The sequence below is a fragment of the Galleria mellonella genome, unplaced genomic scaffold, assembly GCF_026898425.1.
Source record: "Galleria mellonella isolate WM207_F2 unplaced genomic scaffold, CSIRO_AGI_GalMel_v1 utg270, whole genome shotgun sequence".
Classification (NCBI taxonomy): Eukaryota; Metazoa; Arthropoda; class Insecta; order Lepidoptera; family Pyralidae; genus Galleria; species Galleria mellonella.
In genome coordinates, this window is record NW_026442062.1 from 3,427,231 (window position 1) to 3,453,661 (window position 26,431).

The following is a 26,431-nucleotide window of genomic DNA, read 5'->3' on the forward strand; positions in this document are numbered from 1 at the left end:
ATTAGTAATAGTAGTGTTTAATCTTCGAGTTTTCGCAGTCACATATTTTTTTTTATACAACTTAGAATGGCAAACAAGCTGACGGCCCACCTGATGTAAAGTGGTAACCGTCACCTATAGACATGAGCAGTACCATGGACATAACAGAGTATACTGTTTCGCCCATGATACCTCTCATGCGTTGTCATTCCTGAGGACTTGGGTGTTATTCCTCTGTACCCAGTAAATTCACTATTATACTAGTAGTAAAATACTTATGGTAGCGGAATTAAACAGAAAAAATCTAATCAAATAACCAATGCTGTGGACTTTCGCAAATAGCACCTAATTTAGTAAAATATTGATAAGATTTCGTTCCAAAGTTCTCATGACAAAGTTAGTATTGAACAAGAGAGCAAACCCATTAGCCATCGTTAAGAATAATCAAAATAAATTTTAAAGTTATCGCCTAAAATAGACATTTTTCTTAGAACTAGAGCTCATTAAGTAAATATGAACAACATATTCATTATCTACATATACCTTTAACATCATTAAGTTTTCACGAATCCAAATAACAAAAAACGCACATTAAAGTGCAGTCGGCTCTTCAACTATTATGCCAAGATATAAATAACCAGTTATATGTGGAAAAATACAAATGCCTCTACACTACAGCGATATAAATAGCTTATAAAGAGAGGTTAAGGAGATGAGTGATTCAGAAAGTTTAGTCATTTTTAGAGGAATTAGGAAATCTTTGAAATGGCTATAGCAATTTATTGCTTTAATAAGGTTATGGTTGGTGTATGGGTTTTTCATAAGAATCACAAATTCATAAAACCTTAGAAATATCTACTTCAGATGATATTATTTCATTTACTCTTTGTTTTCTTGATTACGTGTACGTTTAAATTAATTTCAGTTTAAACTTAATAATTATAGAATTACATATATAAAATATAAATAAAAAGATAAAAAGTGAATAAATAAATGCCTCATCATCATCATAATATCAGCTTTTAACTGTCCACTGCTGTCCCCCTTTAAGGGGTTTTGCCAGTAGTTGCCACGCTTGGCAGGCAGATTGACAACCATAATTAGACTTTGAAAATGTTTTTAAGCTCTCTTTTAGGTGCCTCTTATCGCCCTTACGACACCAACGTGGGAAAAAGGAAGGGACCACACGCAATATATAAAAATCTATGACGGAATCACATGTTTTGGAAATATAAATGCCTAATTATGACGAAATGGAATAGGTTTTGTTTGGAAAACATCATGGATGATAATGGAATGATAATCATCTTCCACTAGTGTCTCGTCGGTGTATACCCCGCCTACGCTATGCTAGGTATAACGGAAACACGTTGTCAGAGCACCGATAAAATGATGATATGGAATGAAGACGACAGAGCACCAGTAAGAGATGATAGATTCATTGTATGAAAGTAGATCAATCAGCCCATCGTGACGAATTCCACTAGAATTAACCACGATGGTTTCCAGGGGGAACCACGTAGAGGTCGACCTGATAGAGTGTATTGCAGACAATGGGTTAGTTAGACCCTATTACCAACAATCCCTTTCCCCCCAATAAGATAGGTTTACCTATGAAACTGTTGATGAAATTAATGAATGTATGTAGTTTCATTCCATTAGTTTCATAATGTAAATTGAACTTTAAGGATCAAGCAATCTGTGTAATTTACTTTATGGTTCCGGATATTTCGCGATTAATTAGTAAGTGGTTCTTAGTATAACATATATATATATATACTAATTTTTACCATAGATTTCATCTGCGTACCGAGGTATATTAATTAACAGGGGTACCTACAAAGTAGCTTATCTCCACCTTCATCCGAAATACAAATGTACAATGTCATGATGTTGAACCATTGAACTAAGCGGTACCAAATAAATGAAATAATATTATAATATTAATAATAAGATTTTACAAAAAATATATTTTACGCTTGAGATATTTTAAGCGACGTACATCGCCCATCACCTCTTAAAAAAACATTAAAAAAAAAATTTATTGTTTCTTTTTTCATTATTTACGTAATCAATCGTTTCCTTTATAACATCCAACCGTGTATTTATTGACGTAGTAATGACGTCATCGAGCAACGAGCCTTCGAAACTGGTTCCGCAATGGTATTCACAAACCTTGGTGGTAAAACCACATATCCTTACGTAGGAGTTCTGCCTAATATTTATTGAATATTACAATAGCTTTTACCTGAAACTTGGTCCACGTGACCAAGATATGTTTGTTTACTGATAGGAATTAAAGTAACCTATATCTTTCTCTATCCCATTTAATATAAGTACATCTAATTTTAATAGGACGGATTGAACAAAGTTATTGGTTAAATTGTTAAAATATCTAGAGGGAATAAATAAAGAAATGAACTTAAAATTTAAATAAGTTTTAGATGTTTTATTGTTTGTGAATAAAACGGTTAGACTTTATGAAATTTATGTCTGGTGGAAATTATTAATATTCTGTCAGTGCTTATAGAGATACTTATTTATTTATTTAAATTTTATTATGTAATAAAAAATTATTCAGAGGTGAATTTATTTGCTATTAATTAGCATTCCTTATTAGACAACCTTTTTCCAGTGCAAGGATACTCCAAGGTGGATTAGTTATATTATATTTAACTAGCTAACTCGGCAAACGTTGTTATACCATATACATTATTTTTAGAACTATACATGAAAATTTATCCTACTACAATTATTATATTGGATTGCCATCATGCAACCCTATTGCAGCATATAAAAATCGCGATTAAAAAACAGGAGTTGACCGTAAAACGGTGCAAATTTGAGGTTGTATGTATTTTTCAATGCTAAATCATAATAAAATAAAAACGGAAAAATTTGTCAAAAAAATAAAAAAAAAAATTTTGGAGAGGATCACCCTTATTATTGAGGGGTATAAAAAATAGATGTTGGCCGATTCTCAGACCTACTCAATATGCACACAAAATTTCATAAAAATCGGTAAAACCGTTTCGGGGGAGTTTGGTAACAAACACCGTGACATGAGAATTTTATGTATAAGATTTATATATAGTATAGCTATACACAAGTAATCAATACTAATGATATTGAGATTTATCATATTAATTGTTTCTAGTTATTTTAAATTTACTTAAACATTAAAACTATCATGCCCCAGTAAAGTATTCAATCTATTAAGCTAATAACCTACCTGTGAACCAAGTTTTATTCAAATCCGTTGAGCCGTTTAAGCATGATTGAAAAAGAAACATCCAAATATCTTTAAAGACTTACACATTTATAATGTTAATAAAATAAATATTATTTAATATACCTGAACACAAAAATTATATAAAACGATGATCAATATGTTTGTTTCATGAGAGACGACTTGAGAAATGAACATAAAGTAGGTGTTATTAAAATATACACGCTTTTATAAATATAGGAGCTGCAGAAAAAGTATAGGCTATTGATCAAGAACCAGTTTCAAATCTTATAGCTGGATTTTTTACTGTGAACGAGTTGGATGACGGACACTCTATAAAGCTATATGCATACTGATATTATTGTAAACTCAAAATAATAAGCTGTTTTAACGGTATATTAAGTACACTACTAAAAAATACAATCATAGCTAGAGCAACTTATGAAGCTACTACCTTTACCTACGATTTCGTCTGCCTTACTGGAATATATGATTATTACTAAATTAACTGAAATAAAGAGGCAATGTCCCTCTCCATTTAACTGTCTACCAATTTCATTGGTAATTGGTAACACTTCCCAATAGGAGGAAGCCTTTGTTCAGCAGTGGACGGTTAACAACTGATATAATGATGATATTAATTTTATATCTATATGCTTATTGCCTGCCAAAGAGGATCTGTAAGCCGAAGACTTGAGATACTTTAGAAAAAATCGTTTCTTAAATCAATCTGACCGAGAATTAAATTCGAGATCTCATAAAATCAAAGTAACCTGCCTATTATTAAACGACAAAGGTCATCAAATATGGTGCAAGTACAAAACAATCTTTTTATATGAAATTAAATGTCTCAATGAAAAGTTGATGCCCCTCTTGATATGTGCGTCATCGTTCAAGCGAAGGAATTTATAATTTCGCTCTGCAAAAAAACAGTGATCGAATCGAAGATTTTAAAACGCATAAATGCCCAGGGAGGCAAAACTTCTCTGGAAGTAAAATTGATAATACAAAAAGTGGCAAATAATCTTTTTGCCCGATACGACTAGTGATTATTAATTACCTACGACCATACTCTTCTGCGGGCTAAATTTAGAAAAAAAAATATAAAGACAACAAAGACATATAATGACATTAGTCATTGGTTTTTTCTGAAGCTCATTATAATGACGATAATCATGCAATCACTTTTTCCATAGATATGGCAATAAATAGATGTCGCAAATACATATTGTCCTTGCAGGCTCGAGAGGGTCAACTTGGCCTAAACTTCTTTTCGAAGTTCCCTTTTTACATGAAAATACAACGAAATCACAATAATATAAAAATAAGGTATAACAAATGAACAGATTTAAATAATTTGTAATAGCATTACAGGATGGTATTTACGAAAAGATTATTACGATCGAGAACGGTGCTATAATGGTATCAATATTTAAGTTTTATTACTGCAAATACATAGAAGTATATTAGTAGCGATTTGCATATTTTTATATTCAGGTATCTATAAAATGAATGTCTTCATAACTTTACAGACATTACCTACCATTTCCAGTAAGCAAATCAATTTGACTATCAACTGTCAACGTATAGTGTAATATAAAAAAATAATATAAATGGCGATACCTGCGTCGTCTACGTCTATGTACGTCTAGACCTAAACATTTGAAACATTGTTAATCATTAATTACATACGATAATCAATGCCTATGATTAAAGCTATAGTTCTTAGATAAATGACTGTATATAAATGACACACGACGCTATTATTTATCCACGTCTTATTTATTGAAGATATCGCTTGACAAAAAAAGGTCTGTCATTTCAAAATCCTTTCCGTATTAGAAATTAAAAAAGGAAATCCAACATTGTAATGGATGGCGAATAAACTCAACAATGTACAATTTATTTACGTGCTCTTAAAAGCTTTCAGGCAACAAAGGTTAGACGAATCAAGATAAAATATATTAGCCACTTCAGTTGTTGTATACGTGAATGACATATGAATTTTCTTGTATGTAAGTACAGTCAACATAGCAGACCAAAGTCCAAAAAATTTACATTTAAATTTTATTTTTAAACCTTTCATTATCACACATATATTAATTGTTTAAATAATCCGGTTGAAAGGTCACGGAATGTTCTAAAATTAAACGAATATTCTCAACAAAATATACGTAATTCAATCTGATTATGCTCATAATTAAAATTAGTTTTTTTAGTAATAATATAGTTACTCCTCTGACTTGATAAGTCAACTCTATTAGTAACAATTCTCATTTGAAACACGTTGAAACTGACAGTTCAGCGATTAGGGATGCAACATTTGACAATTTCAGTTTCAGACAGATATACATTTACTATACTTTTTTTATGCAACTTAGAACGACAAACAAGTTGACGGGCCCCTTGATGGAAAATGGTAACCGTCGCTTATAGACGAGCAGTGTCATGGACATAACAGAGTATACTGTTTCGCCCATGATATTCCCCAGGCGTTGCCATTCCTGAGAACTCAGGTGTTTTTCCTCTGTACGCTGTAAATTCATTGCCATATCCCATCCCTTCAAACCATGCAAACACAACTGCTTCACGGTAGAAACACGAATGGGACAAAGGTAAACTAGCGTCAAAGTAAATCAAGTAAACTGGTCATCGACCAAACATTAATTGTATTTTATTTGGAAATAATATTTAAACTAATCAGATTTGCGCTAAAGATGCTATATGTATAAAATACATATATAAAATATATATAAAATACAAGTATGTTTTATGACACGCATAAACTCATAAATTCAAATAAGGTACTAAAACGAAAAGAGTAACCGGTCAACAAATCAATGGGAAGTGACTTATACTGTTTAAAAAATAACAATATATGAAATGTAAAATTTATACGAAATCATGGGTAAAACCGTTAGCCATTATATATATAAATAACATGTACCTAGCTGTTATGATTCAACATATAGTGGTTGCCCTTAGCATAGACCAGCAATATGCGCCGGATATGACTATTATTGGTATTACTAGAAGACTGGTATTTTCCATATTAAGAACTTGAATAACTTTGACTAGAAATTGACGAACAATTTTTTTTTTTTTTTATCTTCTAACATTATTTAATGTTCGTTAGAGTAGAACGTTATATGGTTACACTATGAAACGGCATATATTAAATTTTTTAACTTCAACGTAAGCGGTGATGAAATATTATTTTTAGGCAGCCATATTATAATAAACTTTTTAATTAATTAATATAATATGTTGTTGAACAGGAACTCTTATGTTTCGTTAAGACAAATAACGAAACAATAGTCTTAGATGTAAAGTCACATAAAAGTGAATGTATATATAATAAAAATACTTTGAATTTTAGTACATTATTTCAGTAGTATTCTATCATTTAAAATCCGTACCAAAAGATTGCTTAGTAATTATTATGCCAATCTCAATATCTTAATTTAAAATACTTAAGCTCAATACCATAAACTAAAACTGTTCACAACCTTTTTTTTAATAAAATTTCTGATAATGAGTAATACTATTTTTTCTGCTGTCTATACCAACAAAGCTAATTTATTAACCTAAAGAAGGATCGATGATTCGCATGGAGCTTTGATGATTGTAACGTTTTTTTTGTATACCACAAGTGCATTATAAATATATAAATAAATAAAAGAGAGTTCTTTAACTGTGTTACATTTAACTGTATTACATTCTTAGATATAAACAGAAATAGTAATTTCTTTTTGAATTTGAAAATTTATATAAAAGATCTTGATAAAAGTAATAAAAGCCAAAAGAATTTTTGATTTTTTTTATAATTTTTATCCGTCAATATGTTTGTTGCAGCATCGTGCAAAACCTACTGCACCAAATTAGATGCGATTTCACAGTCGTATTTCTGATGGTCTAACTTAAAATCTAGTGTATGTTTTATTTTGACACGTTATCTAAAAATGTATCTTACTTAGGACAAAACCTTTTTAAAAAATTTACTTAAAATGTCTAACCCGCCAGTTTTAATATTGTTTATGTCATATATGTGGGCAAAATAAATGTTTTTATGACTGGCGGAATAATGAGTCGTTGAACATTACTGTCCATAATTTCTAAAAGTTCTACCTAACTAGATACTTACTTGCTACTTGACATAAAACGAATACCATTTTAAATCTAATAACATTTTATGAACAATTGCTAACTCGTTCAAATTTATTTCTCCTTTCAATGTATTAGGTATCTAACATAACATTTAATCATTTATTGTTAATAATAATTAGTTAACAGTAATTTTTAACTTTAAAATTTTTGCGTTGTATGGTTATGTCATGCCAAGATAAAAAAGAGTGGGTAAAAAAAACACTTCTGCCTCGGAAACAAAGACATGATAGCGTTAATTAATCTCACTCATGACATATATAACTCTATACTACTAAATCCCTGTACTATAAAAGATATAACTCAGGTAAATTATCATAGTTTACCTAAACGATCGCGTTAATCTCTTGAAAACCATTATATTAACTAATTAGGGAAGCTTATGCAAAACCCTGTGCAGATGACGCTACTATATATTACTTTAAATCAAAATTTCATAATGGCGGGAAAATTTTTAAATTATTTTGTTTTGTTCAAAAATTATTCCTTGTTCATATGTTTTGTTTTTCTTTTCCCGCCTGTCACTCAATACAGATTCAAACACAGATGAAGTTAGTTTACGCTATAGAACTACGGCACCCCATCGAAATAAATTGACAGTGACCTATTCTTTTCGCAATGTAATATTACCTGGAAAACAAAATAAAGATATCCATAGAAACAAAGTAACCGATATATCCCAAAGAATGGGTAAGGTGAACCGACAATAGACCGGCCACATAACTTTAAGAACCATCCGATGGGGAAGAAGGTTCTTTAATAGTAACCATATATTCATATACATTTCCTAAGTAAGCACATTGGTAAAGTTCACCTAGTCGATTAAATAAATATAGGAAAACAAATGGGGTAACCCCATTCTGCTTATTTACTTTGTACCCTCACTAGAGATAGAGAACACCATAGGCCACTTATTCCACCCTGTATACATGTTTTATTGTGTGCAATAGAATAAATAAATATATAAATAACAAATGTAGTGACGACTTTAAATATGTTACCGGATACAAATATCTTTGGACCGCTACTTGCTGTGGGGAGAAATGTTCAGCAATAAACAATGAATAGCCAAAATTATAAGACTGAGTCGTTTGGTGAGTTCTAGAAAATGGGTTATTGATTTCTGAGTCATAAGTAATATTTTCAGTTTGTCTATCTAGTTGATTGTATTGGTCTCATATAAATTTTATCACATAAGTTATTTTTTTGTTAAATCTTAAATAACTCAACAGAGGCCATGCAATGGCGTGATTTGCACTAATCAGAATATTTACTAGTAAAAAATAATTAAAAAAACAGTACATTTAAAAGTAATCAGAACAGGCTTAATTGATAAAAATTCTGGGCTGTTTTATATCATGTTTATATTAATTTCAAAAGGCCTTTTTAAAACATAGTACTTGGAATATTCACGCCATAGACCAAACCGTACATGGTTTCAAACGCTTATATTTTATGCTCTATTTAATCTAATTCCAGGTATGGTTAATTACTTTATTATAACCGATTAACTTCAGACATTGAACTTCATAATAATTCAAATATAGGTACTTTAAGCTCAGTCCAAACACGGCGACTTTTAATCGACAACGGATCGCTTGCGATCGAATGGAGGTGAAAGTTAACAGCAACCAAAAGTTTCTATAATTATCTAAACAATTGTATTTAGTAATCATTCAAACAATATAATTATCTAAATAGACTCTAGTTATTGCTTCGCTGCCTATTTTTTAACTAACTTAAAAAATTACATATTTAACTTCATATTATGAATAAATTTTGATTCTTCTTATTCTGACTTAAATACCTAACAATTATTAATTTTGACACAAAACCGTGAATACAGTTGTATTCCAATATCTTTAGCAACACGTAATGTATTCTGTAATATCCAGCATACTGATCAACCCTACAAACTGTTGGAGAGATAAAATAAAAAATATTTTATAATTTTTATTTTTTTCATAAGGTACCTACCATATCTGAAATTTTTATCTTAATAAATAAAAAAATAAATTAATAAGTATTTTAGTAATTTACATTACTACAAATATAATATTTTTTACAACACATAAATGTACTTCTGGGGTAATCTACTATAGGCTTTGCAATAATTTTAGATGTGGTCCCCGCATAGCATGGGCCACACTTTCCTTTCCTGTGGATGTTGTAAGAGGTGACTAATGGAACTTAATGGTCAAGGAATTTGCAGCAGCGTCCCTCTTAAAACATCACTAAAAGCCTAACTGCGGTTGCCAACCCCCCTGCAAAGCGCGATATCTTCTGACAAAACTTATGTTTAGCAGTCGACAATTAACGGCTGATATAATGATGATAATGATACTATTATAAGTTGTTAAGTACCTAAATAAATAAATATTTATCATAACTATTTAAAGGTATAAAAAAACTAAGAATTAAATAGCCAAGAAATCGCTAACTATGAGATATTACCGTGCACATGTAGCCTAAAGGGTATAATTATATTTATACGTCAATCAGTGTGGTTTCACTCGAATTCAAACGTCATATTAGTCGTTTGTATAAACATACAATCCCCCCCCCCCTTCTCCTTCGTTCCCAAACCTCCTGCCACAACGAACTGTAATTTGCCTGTACCCATCACACCCCCGACGACCTTTATAAGGTGATTGCACTACTTACACTGCTACTTTCATTTTGAAATATCCACAATGAACGTTTAATTTTAATATACCTCTTCTTTTACATTTACAATTATATACCTATGTTTATTATTTACAAAGAAAATGTCTATACATGTATTTAATTAATATTTATAAAACTTTGTTTATTATAACAGACCTGAGTCCACTTCTATGTTTATTAAAAAGAAAAACTTATTAGTAACATATAAAAAAAACACATTACCACAATTTGTAATATTCCACAGATTATAAAAATGATTATAAATGTACTTTCGTCCTTTACTGGTTTCACCTTTTATAAAAGTGTTTATTACTACTTCTCCTAAACTAAGTCTGCGACATCGTTTGCGCGGAATATTTTATATTCTCTTTAAGAATTATGCCCAGCAGTGGAATATTAACAACGTTTTCTGCTCATTGCAAATTTTTTGATACAGCACATTACATGTGATGAATATAAAATAAAAACTAGATAGATATATATCATATTTCGATGCAAACATACATGTTAACTAGAACGTAACTAACTACAATAATAATATGTATTATTAACGTTATACAACTGCGGAAAGCCATTTAAAAAATGTTACGTACACTAGTAAATTTCAATAAATTATCATCAAATCTATTCGAGATGAAGTAACAGCAACAGTATGTATCATTGAAAATATGGTACAGCACATTTTTTTTATGTTTTTCTTTAAATAAATACTACTGGAATACTGGATTTATTATACAGCGCCATCTATTTCCTAACTAATACTACAGACATATATATTACAGATAAAAAAATAAGTAGATATGTATTTATGTTAACATGTATATATAAATGTGTGTGTGTGTGTGTGTGTGTATGTATGACAATGTGTAGGGATATATGTATATTTACATTATTGGATGTAATACATTTTCAAATGCATTTAAAAATGACAAATTTTTAATGGTATTTCTGATCAAACTGTTCATAATTACTCCTCTCCATATAAAGGTTTCCTAGAAGAGATAGCTTTATAGCGATAAGGCCGCCCATTGTTTTCTCACTGTGATCATTCATTTTATTGTAATCTTTTGGAGAAAATAATAAAGAGTATCTATCTATCTATATACCTTTTTTTGTAAAACAAACATAGAGAACATCTAGACCAAAACAAACAAACACACGCATGAATACAAATTATTGTATTAAGCAGGAATCAAACCCACGATCATCGGAAGGTAAAGCGGCGTGTTAAACCTCTAGACTACTGAGATAATTTTAAGAGTACGTAACCACAAAGTTGTATCAAAGATAAAATAGATTTTTTTACATCGTAAATATAACCGTGACCTTCGAAAATCGTTTCAAAATCATCAAATCACTGTTACATCATTTACTTAAATTATAAAATTAACTTAAAGTCGGCAACATCAGAAATAATTTAGAAAATAAACTGTTCATAAGTTGCACATCGATGCACATAATACCCTTGTAGCAGCAAGCGTGTTTCAACCTTACATAATCGCAATGAATCATCAATATCAGTTGGCATAGCATTGGAATTTACAACTTGAAAGAACTAGAACCAGATTTAAATGGCCGAAACCTTGATTTCCTTAACCTACAATGAATATAATCAACGAACTAACTTAGAGTTATCTATAATTATATTTTATTCAATTTAAACGTCATTTAGAGAATTACATATTAATAATATCCTAATATCCAATACTTGATTAAACTTCCGATTTTTCAACTTTATCTTCAGATAATTTAAAAATAATTATCACTTGCTTCGTAATATGTAATTAAATATCTGAGAGGAATTTATGAATTGGCGTTAGGGAAAAAAAATACAAAAATGATTTTTTATTTCTCTTAGTCGCTTCTTATAATGTCCTGAGGTTAAAAAAATGGTCTCATATTGCATTCGTATAACGTTACAAGACGGATGACTAGGTCACGCTCCTTGTTAATTATATATGCTTTATTTTAAATACACAATTGGGATTTAACGAGACGTAAAAGCCTTTACAGGTAAATAGTACCTAGATACATACCTGCTTCTTTATTGCCGACGTTTTAAAATTAACTATATATGCTTTGTCTGTGATAATATACCTATATATGTAGTTTAGTATATACTTACTATTGGGGATGATAGGGCTAACGACACAAACAAAGTCTCGGGTAAAATCGACTAATATAATATAAAACCAGCATCCTGTTCACTACTGTTAACATTTAATGGGCCTATCATAAAACAGCTGTAAAATTTCGGAACCAAATTTCGTATGAATGAAAGAAAACGTTCTTATCAAAATTGAATCTGTAAAATAAAAATTATTTATATACTGTGATTTTTCCCAGTTTTATCTTACTAATATAATAAAATTGTAACCAGGTGATGTCTACACATGTGAGATATTTAAAAAAATATATGAGGGGTCTTAATAAGACCAATAGAAGCCATAGATAGATAGAACCAATAGAACCAGAAGAATATATTTATTCTGACATCACGCAAATATTACTACACCGAATTGGATGTGGATGTATTTGAAAAGAATACGAGCTGAGTTTCTTGTCAGTTTTTCTCATCTCGAAATCATTACGAACTGACAGTAGATTTGACATATCATAAGAGTCTGGAATTCCTTTGATGTGTTTACACAGTTGTATTTTTGATGATTTAACTTAAAATCTGTTATGTTTTATCTTAAAATGCTACCTAGAAGTAATCTATTTAATTGATTTTCCTGCATTTGAAATCCACGCATACGAAATAGTGAGCAAAAGCTAATTAAAATATAAAGTATATTCCGTGTGGAAGGAAAAAATTTACCATATCGTGAAATGTTCAATCAAAATTGTACTATTTCAATAGCATTTTTCTTTTTAATTATGTAAATATAAATTGGACTCTTTTTCCCGCATTAAGCCTCTCATTTGAGCCGTTGTACGTATTCGTTTTAATTATTTTAACATCAGGTTTTTGTTTTATTCGGCTCCGAATTTAATGAAATATTTCCATTATAGGTAGATGTTTTGTGTTTTTAATATTTTTTGTACTAAGATCGCTAATGTCTAACTCAATGTCAATGTAAAATTAGCTTCAACGCAAACTGTACACTTTATTTCTAAAATTTGCATATAGCCATAGCAAACAAAACGTGTAACCATGACATCATATTATTTTAACATAGCAAATAAAATAAAAATTACATTAATATTTACTTATGGTGTATTATATGTCTCTAAGTAGGTATAAAACTTAGAATCTTTCTTAAAATGTATTCACTATATAAATAGTTCCACTGTCGTTACGGGCGATATTCTTTATTACTCCTAACTCAACCATTTACAGTATTACTTATATATTCTTATCATGATAGATAGATAATTTATTTACCTTACTTACTTACAGCACACAAATTACAACATAGATATACAAAAAAGCGAGATAACATAAATGATTAAAAAAATACATAAAGCTAAATACAATTTTTCGTTTGTGCGTGTGCCATAGCAATACAAAATAATCACAACTCAGTTTATTGCTTCGCCCTCAAAAGAGCAAAGCACTGATATTCTGTTGCGGCCAAAGGGAATAGGGTAACAATAAAACAATACTACCAAATTATCCATACAATAAATAGATAGATATACAGTAAAAAGACAGATATGACAGTTTATCTAGCAGACAAATGGAACATAGAGGTAACTTGCTGAAATGTCTAACTTTTGCCTCTCAATTAAGAATTTTTGTAAATTAATTTTGAAACTGGACATAGTGGTGATCAGTCTTATGGGAGGTGATATATTGTTCCAACATTTTGTGGCTTGATAACGGAAGCTACCATTAAAAGCTGCTGTTTTATGGGGATTACTAGCTAAAAGAAAACGTGACTCTCTAGTACTGTGATTATGTAATCGAAATGATATATTTAAGGTGCGCGTGTCCTGTAAGTAGGGTGTTATATGTGTACGCAGCGGGATTATGACCAAGATATTTCCTTATTATTTTTAACAAACATTGATATTTTTCATAGTTTAAAGTTAAAAGACTCAAGACAATTTATTAGATATGTATATACTATAGTCGTAAGAAGCGATTAAGAGAGCCTAATGGTTGAGGGATAGGCAGCAGCATACCTCTTTAAACATCACCAAAGGCTAACTACGATTGCCAACCCGCCTGCTAAGCATGGCAACTATTGGCAAAAGCCTCCTTTTCGGGGAAGGTCTATGTTTAGCAAAGGACGGTTAAAGGATGTTATGATGATGATGATGATATTATATTGTATAGATATTCTTAATTCATATATTACAAAAGAAAGTTTTCAATTTGTATACCATGCAATATATTCGTCAATTCTAAAATAGATTTGTTACTATTTTTTTAAAGTCAATACTTTTTACTTTCGTGTTGATGCCGTATTATTTTGTTTTATGATTGAAATCGTCTTTGAGTTACTAATCAACAATACCAATAACTTGTGCTTGTGCACTTTGATAAGAAAACAAAATTAATATCATTTTTAAAACTTAATTTTATTATTTTAATGATGTATAACGGGAATCTCATGATATTAATATGTTTGTCATATCCAACAATGATTTTGACTTCATCCAGAAGTCTGCTTTAGGAGTACGGCGCTTTGCATCACAGTATCTAGTCTCACAAGACTCCCGGATGTAGTCGAAATAATTATTAAAAACTATTTATAGTTTTTAATCGTTAGTAAGTTCATAAAATTATTCGAAAGTCCTAAAGTCCAAGTTTTCAGAAAAGAGTAATCTAAGAAATTAATTCTTTTGAGTAAACATAATATATGTGTCTATAAAGGGCTCTCACTGGACACTGCAAACTAAACAAGCATATGGCCCTACTAAGCTTATGGCCAAAAAGTGTTACAAATTTTGTCACAATAAAGAAGAAATGCTACAGCGCCTAATTTGTGGCTGTAGCCCACTCATACATAAACGATATATCTCCTTTGGAAAATACACTTTTTATCCTGAGGAGATTAAAAATATCCCTACAAAAAACATCTTAAAATTCCTATCACTGATAGGAATTCGCAGCGAACTTTAAGAAAAGGGCGAGCACAAAAGATTATGGAAAGGTCGCAGTGTCCCAGACTTTTCTGCTTGAAAAGAAACCGTCTTTCAATAATAATGAATACTATATCGACAAGTATTTTGGCTATAGTAACCACTTACCATCAGGTGGGTCGTATGCTTGTTTGCCACCTCAGTGGTATAAAAAAAAAGTATAATTTATGTTAGTTAGATTATAGAAAAGTTATTAATTTAATTATATATTGAATTTATAATTGATGTATTCATATCAAAGACAAAATATATTTTTTTGATCAATAGGTATTACATAATTCATATCTACTCATAAAATAATATGAGGCCTCCTTTATTTCATTTTTAACTAATAAACATGGACTGTGTACAACGTGTTGACGCAAATCATAAAAGGAAAAAACAAATTCTAATTGATATGAAACATCCTATTGTAAGTCCATTTAACATCAAAAACTTAACCGGTTTTCGTTAATCGACGTCATTACGTAGGTTGCCCGCCTAACTGCTTAAGTAAATATAAGACGATAAAAATAGAAATAATCTTTATTGAGATAAATTTTAATTTCAGAATTTTAGAATAATCAAAATATAACACTATACCAAGCCGCTTAGCCAGTAGATGTCTTCTTTTATTATTAGAATCATCATATCGTTATATCAGTCGCTATCTGTTTATTGTTAAATATAGACCTCCACCATAGAACGGTCCTAAGTCAATTAGAATGTGAATATTTTAATTACTTTTTGGTATAAAAAATAAATAAAATGGTATAATCAAATTTAGGTATGATTCAAAATTAAAGACAATAAATAATAAATATATTCAGCATCAGAGATTAAAATTGTAAATATATTCATTTATTAAAAAAAAATCTATTTCAATCATCACAAAAATAATATGTCAAAATAAAATTATGCTGCTCAGGAACAAGATTTAAGTCTATATTTTTTCAGTAAGATTTTGTGTCCCTTCATAAAGAAAACATTCTCATCGATATTCATAGTGTTATACTATCATAGTTTCAAACTACTCATTATTTTTCCTAACTCAAATAATTTAATAAAAAAAAGAACAGAGATATGCCTGTAACATAACTAAAATTGCAACCTGTGATAAGAAAATAATTAAAAATAACATAATCGACTAAGTTAGGAGTACAACTTGAGATAAAATAATATAGAATCTATAAGTATACTTCTACTCGACTCCAGAAGGGAAATCCCATCATGGATGACCAAATAACGCCCCCTGTAATGGAAAAGCTTAGGATAATATTGACCGTCGTCGGCCATATCACTCCTCATACATTGCCACTCCAATCTTGAGCTTCCTCTTATTTCGAGATGTATCGAATTCTTTATCAACGAGTATCTTCTAATGACGTCTCATCAATTACATATTATTTTATATATTTTTAAATTAAACTTAATTACATTCGGGTTCTAGTAAATTTAGAATACAGACCCTATTGAAACAAAACAATAAAATTGTGTAAGGTTTTATAATAAACTGCAAAAATCTATCCTGGACCTGCCCGAGAGATGTTTTAAAGCTTTCATAAAAAAGGAATCTTTGTAAGAAGGAATAATATAAATAAAGGAAATATAATAATACAAAAATGCTTTCCCCCGAAGTAAATTCAAATTTGACACTTCTGTTATTCTTTAAAAGTGATATAAATATCTATCAATATATACCCTATAATATGGTTAAACACAACGATGGCTGGCTCATCCGTCATACTCGTGAACGGGTGCTTCTAGTAGGAACTGATCTATTCAAAAATACTGTGATTGATTGTAGTTTTTATCAATATGGACTTTGTGATAGTCCTTTTATCTATTTCCATTTTTTTTGCAAACTCAACTTTTGTTTGAAAAAAGCAACAGCTAAGTTCCTTGACTATTCTTAAAAAGTCTATCCAAAAATAGTTATATTTAAGTTTACTTTAATTAAATTCATTTTATTTTATTTTAATTATTATTGTATATTATAATAACGTTAGACATACGAGTACTGTTGACGGAAACAGGTACATTATAAGTATATATTAGTATAATCATAGAGGTAAATACACAAAGTGATAAGTACAAAAAAAAATAAAAAAAAACTGTGTATCATTGTACACTAATGAGGTATAATTATTAAATTGTACTTAAATCACAATGACACTACAAAACGCATCCCATGATACAAATGTTTGTTCGTTTATCACGTAATGTCACATCTGCGATGGCGGGACGTGTGAATTGTGAGCGTTCAGCAATATTTCTCCTTCCTTTATATTTATTTAACGACATGAATTACGACGCCGTGTGGGTTCAAAGTATAATAGAGGTCAACTACCCTGACACTGAATTTGAAATATTAAATTTATATTTGCGTTAAAGAGATCATACTATGAGTACCATATTTTTGATTCATCTTTTTTTTTTAATTTTAAGGAGACAAACGAGCAGACAGTCCACCTGATTAAAAGCGGCTACCATCGCTCATGAACACCTGCAATGCGAGAGCAGTTTCTTGTCCGTTGCCGACCTTTTTAATGTTTATAGCCACATTTTTTTTAATTTTCTCATTATTATATTGTAAGAGGAAAAGTGAAGACGGGAGCTCATTCCACAGCCTAGATGTATGAGGTAGAAATGAAAGAGATGTACTCAAGAAATAAGGGTGAACTCCAGCTTTATGGATAAGGTAAAATAGTAAAAGACTATTAAAGTCTTCAGAACTTCTAAAAACTATTACGCTCGATTTTAATGTTAGTAAATAATATCTCTAACAACAAGTTACGTAGAAAAAAAAAACAAAACGTCCATAATTTTCATATAAGACAAGTCTTATATTTTTTATTCAGTTTTTTCTATATATGTATATGTTAAGCGATGTCATCGTAATTCTAAACCTATTTTGATACTTGTTTTACGATTTCAATAGCAATTACACCCTATAATAATATGGTCTTTTATCAATTTAGTGTCATGGAAATTACCATGTTTTTTACAAAATATAATTTTGCATGTTGCAAAACAAAATTTGCTTTAATGTAAGTATATTACATATAACATCTTGTCGTTCATATGTGTACTTTATCACGATCGTTTATTTTCAGAACTAAATGTACTAATTAGATTTTACTATGAAGTTCACCTTGACATGTTTAAATAACACATAATTTTGTCACTCTTATTATATAAACTGCAAAAAAATTACAAAACAGTTGATATTGTAAAAACCCATATTAATTAATAATTGTGTGATTTTATTACCGACCGACAGACCTTGGTGTGATGTGATGTTACGGTTTAACATACTATTTGACTTTTCGAAGGTTGCGAGTTCGATCCCCGCTCTATGCAAACTATAAACATTGTAGAACGTACTCATGTATTAACAAACTATAGAAATGTTGGCGAAACTAAATATTCAATAACATACAATACTCTCTGCACTACTTATGGTTGACAGGCAGAAAACGCCTTATGGCGTTATGTCCGCCATATGTATCTACACGGCCAAATATTAATATAGACGTATAATTCTATACCAATAAGCTATAATTATAGATTATAGACGGACAGCATTATCCGTACCATTTTATCTTAATTCACGTGGACAAAGGCACGAAATGCGTCTAGTAAAATCACAAGGACTCGAGACTTGATTATGTTCTTAAACCGTAGCTTATGAAAAGCGAAAATTAATATATTCATTTCATTTACATACATTCAAGATATCACGTATTTATACTCCCAAGAAGGGTATGCAGAGTATCAAAATCTGAGCCGTAATAATTCCATATTTATAAAGCGCAGTTTCAGAGACTGCCTGCTTTACCTCGCTGTATATGAGTACCTATAGTAAATATATCACTAAAACGTGAATTACATTATCCAACCTACAGTACAGTAATCGATAGTGTAACTATCTTAAAATTACATTATCCTGTTCTTCTCTAACTAGTGATCTGTTAAGTTGCACCAGAAATTAAATGGATTTTTTTTTTTGTTCAGAGTACTATTTTTTTTATTAGTACTTTAAATTGGTTAACTTAATTAAATAGGCTTTATTTCGATTTTTTATGCATAAAAACATAAGCAAAAAAAGAAACATTTTCTCTAATTATCTATTTTTGTGGTGAGAATTTTACTCAATCACACGGCCAATTCCAAATAAATCGATTTTCACAATCGATACAATTCATTCATATTTCGATTCTATTTTCTAACGATTGAAATTTCCGCTTCTTTTTAGGAACTAAAAAACTGAAACCGAAGCAAAGTCTATATGTAAACACACAATATTTACTATGTAGGATATCTATAAATTTCTCGGTACGTTATTCATTGAAATCACTTATTTTTTGTTTTAATAGACTTTGCCAAAGTGCTAAAGACTGCAATTGTGCAATGTTGGATTGAATAATGTAAATACAACTTAAGCAAGGAATACACTATTTACTCTCCAGCACGAATATTATTTTGATATCTGTGCTCCACGCTCACCAACCTCGTATTTCTAGAAGTGTAATTATGAATAATCTTGTACTGCACAGAAACAGCCTTGTACTTGTACATAGCAGCTTGAGGATGCTCCACGCAATTCAACAACTAGTAGATTTAACTGAAAACTTATTTCGAACACATTCCATTGCAGTATAAAATTTTAAAAATAAATGATACTAGTGTTTTCAGCTGACGTCATAAAACTGCATTAAACTCCATTCAATCCCAGAGGGATTGAATGGGACAGATTGCCCAGAATAAAAAGTAGGGACAAAAGGAAATAAGATAGAAAACAAGAGCATTTTCCTTCTCTATTACAAATATACCACCTTCTCATCTTATAATTTTTGTTTTGTGTTTATAATGTAGACACACCGTAGCGTGTTCAATTTCAAGGAAAAAAGAACTGGCGATATAAATTTGTTACAATAATCTTTTAGACGGTACTATATAGAATATCTAAGTGCAAATAATTATATCAAATTTTATAAAGAATTATTACGGGGCTATGGAGTAATAATAAAACAAATTCATTTTCACATCGCACTCCAAAGGGGCAAAGGTCTCCCCATTACTCTACTATATTACAAGTATGTTCATATTCTTCACAAAACAAACAAGCAATAAAAATAATTGACTACATTAGGTAATAACAAGTCTACAAAAAATGTTTACGGATATAGTACGTTGTGAAAATAATGGCGCCATGATTTACAACCTAACATAAAAGCGTAAACTGGACGAAAATAAATGTTCATGGTAGGCTCTTATCCACATATGTTTAAAGATATGGTGAGGAAACAGTAGTGTATTAACTCAGTTCAGTCCTCTCATCTGGACTACCAAGATAACTAAGTAGGTGTATGTGCTTTTTTTTTAATCACAACGATATACATTCCATTTGATGGTAAACGGTCATTGTAGCTTATGGACAACTGCAACACTGAGAACGTCACGTGCGCATTACTTAAAGCGTTATGTATGTACTTTCTTCGTATTTGAATTAATTTTGTTAATGAAAATTCATTTTATTATTGCAATGAACTACTTCAGTGAGGTTCATTAAAATGGTCACTACTCTTCTTGGCTGCTATAGACTCCTCGTACCTTGTATATCATATATCTGTATAACAGTCGATACTCAAAAATTTAAATCAAAATTATATACGCCTCTGTAATAAAGTTCAAATAACTAGAAGGAGTTTCCATATCTGTCATATTTCTTTGCTTTATTCTACCCACCCAGTAAAAGACCTGCCATAAAGATAAATATTGGCCCTATCAGTATTTAAGAACACTAAATATTAATAAATGTTAAAGTCCTCATTATGATAAAACTTAAAAGCGAAATTTCAAATTACCTCAACGACCTTTATTATGCATTTATAAATTACTCAGGTCTTAATTTTTAAGAAAAAAAACTATTCCTCTAAAAACGTCTAGTAACTGGTATAATTATAAGAAGTATTTTACATTAAAATAATGAAGTAATATAACAATTTTAGTCATTATGTGAAATATTTAAATGATAGCTCATTTAATAAAGTGCCATTAATGCATAAACTATAATTACTAAGACAAAGTTGATGTTCTTTAATTATACATACCTCATTTTAATAATGTAAAGAAAATTAGATATATATAGGCTGATAAATTATTAGTAAAACTTAGAAGGGAAAACTCCTGTTAGTGTCGAAGTAATAATATTATTTGTTATAACTATTTTTCAGTTTTGTGCAACTTGGAATGACAAAAAACTTATAGGCATGAACAACACTATGGAGATCACAGTATACCAAAATATCCATGAAACACCTCACACGCTGCCACTGCTAAGAACTAGCCCCTTATTATTTTTATGTCTTTTTCGTATATCTCAGTATGCTGTCATCTGTGTACTGTAAGTAATGCAAATAAATTAAATATCTATCTATCTACCTATAGATGAAAACGTCGAACGTCCCATATGCGTAATTTAGCTATTAAACTGTTTTGTCTCTTTCTTTTACGCTAAACTCCCATTTTGAAAGAAAGTGATAAAACAGTGTAATAGTTAAAATAGAATTATGGAAGGTTTTAGTTTTTATGAATAAAGAGGTAAGATGTTCTATATCTATAACGATTTCTCAATTGCGAACCGATTTTTATGATTAATTTTTAAATAAAATTATTTACTCCCATGTTGACTCACACCAATATCATCAAAACTAAATTCTTACTTTTTAGAAAAAATACCATTGTTCAATAATGTCATTGTTTACTATCCCATGATAGCAAATAGACCATTTATTCTAATGCGATTTGATGATTCAAATCGTAGGTCGTAGGATATCGCGTGAGATATTGTTGATTGTCATTGAGATCGCTGGCGCTGCGTTAGTCATTGCATTGATTGTATGAATCGACAATTATAAATTTTTCATATAAGACGCATTTACATCGAACGTTTTTATCAAATGGCATACAATTACTATATTCATTTCTAATTAGAATTTAATAACGTCTTTTATTAACAATGATTGTTAACCTACTTACAGAAAGAAATTTGTCTTCATTTCGATATATCCGTTATCAATAATAGCAATTATTGAATATTTACCTTGTTTTTAATTTATGCTGTTTCAAAAATTGATTTAATTCGCTTAAATATTTAGGATATTTTTCTACTAGAAGAACAACGATTGTAACAAAATTGATATAAAACACGGGAATAAAACTCAACGAAAACAAAAATAATTATTTAAATAAATTCAGAATTGACAAAATATAGTCTAACATACACATGAAAATTATACAGACGAATTTAATACCTGTTCTTTTTGCAATCGGTTAAAAGCAAAAATAACACACACAAACACACAATAATATTTTTAAATTAACTTTCTGTTTTTCAATTACATGTTATGTTAAAAAATAAATATAATTATAATTTTTAAATTACCGGGAATTACAATACGATATTACAAGTGTAATATGGACATAACATCAATAATATGGACATACTAACGTTTATGCTGTTGTCCATAGGCAACTGTTGTGTTACTATTTTCCTTCAGATTGACCATCAGCTTAATTATGATCCACGTAATATATTAACAAAAACTACTTTATAAAAATAAACTTACTTGTTTACTATAGTACATTGAAGTAAAAAATAATTTACGAGTAGTAGCGATGTAGGTAAAATATTCCTAAAAACTTGATTTTGTTTTTCTTTAAGTGATAATTTGAGACAAATATCTCGCTTTAGCTGAATATCTGTTTTTTTTTTTTGTATATTCAGATAGTAACTAGCTTTTTGCCCTCCACTACGTAAATGTAAATTTCAGAAGTAAAAAAGATCACTGAAATAGACTCCTTCTAGATGGCGAGTTAAAACATACAACAGTTATTAAGTTATACTTTTAAGAACATAGTTGTGAAAATTACATCCAATTTGGTGTATAGTTTTTGCGTGATATCAGAACAAACATACAGATAAATAGACAAAATTTCAAAAAGATATTCATTTGGTTTCTACATAAGACATGTTTTCTTAAATATCTCCCATGTACAGACATCGTCTAGTTACAATTTCATTATATTAGTGCGACTCTTTTTCTAAAAAAAGACAAGTAGGTAGTAGGTAGATTTATGTAGTTATGGCTAATTTTAGTACAAATGTGGCGTTCCGATTTTTGAAACTAAAAGTTTCAGTAACGATTTTCGAAATTTATATTCTGTTCTACTTCGACCCGACCGACAGTATTTTTTGTAATTCCTCCTGCCTTATATCTTACATATATTACATAGTATTATCTTTTCATAAGAATTTTAGATAGTCTTTATAGATTTTAGATACCATAGTTTTAGATATCATTACCTTATACGCATTAATAGCAACAAATCAGAGTTTCACATTACTTTGGTCACCTGATTAGAATTATTTTGTTTAATTCTCACTTTGTATCCTAAATTTACTTTGTAACGACATAATTAATTATTGCTACAAAGTATAGGTATTTCAAAGTGATTCATTAATTAATTGATTGATATTACCAACTTCCTTGTTTCTACACGTCTGATAATAACTATGTGAATCTATGTATCGATTAAGAATAAAATACTGATAGCTAGATTGAGAATTGAGAATTTTACTAAACTAAAAAAATTAAATCTGTTAAGCTGTTTATCTTATTTGGCTTAAACTGTAACAAAATTAATATGAAATCACCATGGGATTAAACCCTATATTTAAAATTAACTAATCAAATATATCAACAGAATTATGAATCCAGTTATGTTTACAATTAAAATATAACACGTACATATAAAATTTTTAAAAAGGTATTTAAGGTTATCATATAACATACAACATACAATAAAATACAGATAATCTAAACATCCTTCCTTTTGAGGTCACTTAAAAATTATATCAATGAAATTATGTCAATATCCTTATAAATATTCCATTATAAATAATTTATTCATTATTCTTTACAGCAAGGTTATAAATACAATCTCGTGGTGTAAACGATACCGATTCTCATGGGTACATATCCCAGCTTTGTTTACAAAACAATAGGGCCTTCAATAAATAAAGGTTAATTCATTACGTTATAATGAATTAAAATTTGTATAAAAAAATCTTTTTACTTTAATAATTTGTAATAAAAACGGGATCTTATTAATAAATATCCATTGAGAAATTTATATTATTAAAATAACTCATACGGATAAATTCACAAAATTTTGAATTATAAATATAACATATAAGTATCAAAAATAAAAAAATACCTCATAATATTATATCAACTCAACTAATCATCATGAAAGACAGGTAGTAAATTTAAGTTTCTTTTTATCCCAGTCTATTAAAATGACTCTATAAATGACGACGACGAATTTTATCATACACTTAGATATTGCATATTATTAATGCAATTTGGTTACAACGTAATCTAATAACAGCAAGCTACCAATATACGAATATTCTAAATATATATTAGAAAACATACCGTATCAATTTAAGTACAGCCCTCCAAAAATATTGGCATAAAACAAAATCACTATAGAACAATTCACGACACAAAAAAAAGTATTTAATTCACAAATACGAAAAATTAAATTCGATTTAAAAACGCGCGCTTCACGTTCTCTATTATATTATATAACACGTCCATTTACGTTTAACGTTTTGGCAACACTGAACTTGGATGCGTAGGCGCACTTAACTGACTGACTAGTTTGCCTTCGTACATAAAGCGTTTTAAAGAAATAAAAGTCGTAACTATATACGTATACGGTTTTATTTCATAATAAAAATCAAATACTCCGTATTACATGACGGATAGACAAGTACAAAATAGGTAGTATTTGTGGAATTTCCGTAAACCTGTTTATTTCAAAATTATTTTCATAAAAATGATTGATATTACGCCACGTCATCTCGCCCTAGTGAGACAGCTATGGCAACAGCGTACCCATAAAAGCGCAAATACTCAAAAATGAAGATATCTTATCTGTGGTCATTTTACCATGGAGACAATGGGCCCATTGGGATAGGTTGCTAAAGCTTACACATACCATTGTGTGATTTTAATCTGGAGGCTCAAAACATTTTGTCGTTTTTCGACTCGTAATTCTTTGAGGAAATTGTTCAGTTTCATGATACAATATCAGCATTGGCAATCCAGAGAACTTCTTTTAATGGGTGATAATAGAATGATAATCCTGCCTGCGCTATCGGGATACGCTGGTCGGGCACCAGTGAGGGATGGTAGGTGAGAATGAACAGGTATATCCCTTAACCCATCATAGCGAATTACACTAGAATTAACCACGATGGTTTCCAGGGGACCCGTTTGGAGGTCGACCTGAAAGGGTGTATTAATAGCAATCCCTGGGAGGGGAAAAGGGATTGTTAGCAATGAACTTCGACATTGTTAGCAATATGCCCTATCAGGTCGACCCCCCACGTGGTTTCCCCTGGAAACCATCGTGAACAATTCTTGTTGAATTCGTCACGATGGGCTAACTGACCTGCTTCATCCTCATCTATCTGCCGGTGTATACCAATAGCGCGGGTGGGGTTACCATTCCATTATCACCCATTAAAAAAAATAGCAATCCCTGGGGGGAAGGGATTGTTAGTAATGCGGATTATCAGTCCCATTGCTAACAATATACCCTTACAGTTCGACCTCCCCATGGTCCCCCTGGAAACCATCGTGCTGAATTCTAAGTGCATTTATCACGATGGGCTAACTGGCCAGTCTATTCATCCTCACCTGTCATCTCTCACTGGTGCCCCGCCAGCGTATACCGTTAGCGCAGGCGGAGTTACCATTTCATTATCATTCATAAAAAAAAGCAATCCTGCCAATTATGAACCTTTAATAGGTACAATATAACTATTCCAATATATATATATTGGAATAGTATATATATTGGAATAGATTCCCTAATACTACTAGTTATCTAACAATACTAGTAAACTACTAAATAGTTTATCCTAGTTTACGTGACCAAAGTCATGGATTACACGTACTAACAATTATAATTTTATTATTTCTTACATTCGTAAAAGAATTGAACAAGTAACCTAATTATTATTGTAATTAAAAAGACATTACATATTCATTAAAATGACATCCACAATTATAATTAGCTTATTCCGCTTATTGAACAGCACCCACTTTACCTTTTTAAATTGCGTAAACCAGACGAAGGGCAAAGGTATTGCTTCTTCCTGACTCATTATATTCATATCTGTATGCCTTAAAAATCATACGAATAATATATTTATAGGTAATTATTCGACAAGATGAC

The 26,431-nt window shown here is 30.1% G+C and overlaps 1 protein-coding gene across 2 annotated transcripts in view; it reads right to left on the reverse strand.

Moving 5' to 3' along the window:
• The window catches only part of LOC113514259 (ABC transporter G family member 23), a 65,943-nt gene extending 41,120 nt beyond the window's left edge, over window positions 1–24,823 (reverse strand). The window contains exon 1 of one of the 2 annotated variants that reach the window (XM_026898296.3): window positions 24,619–24,823. The gene's annotated coding sequence lies outside the window, so the exon portion shown is untranslated. Of the gene's footprint in view, window positions 1–3,334; window positions 3,358–24,618 lie in introns of those variants that run through there. The other variant, XM_026898297.3, reaches the window with a different exon arrangement.
• Between the last annotated feature and the right edge of the window lie 1,608 nt (window positions 24,824–26,431).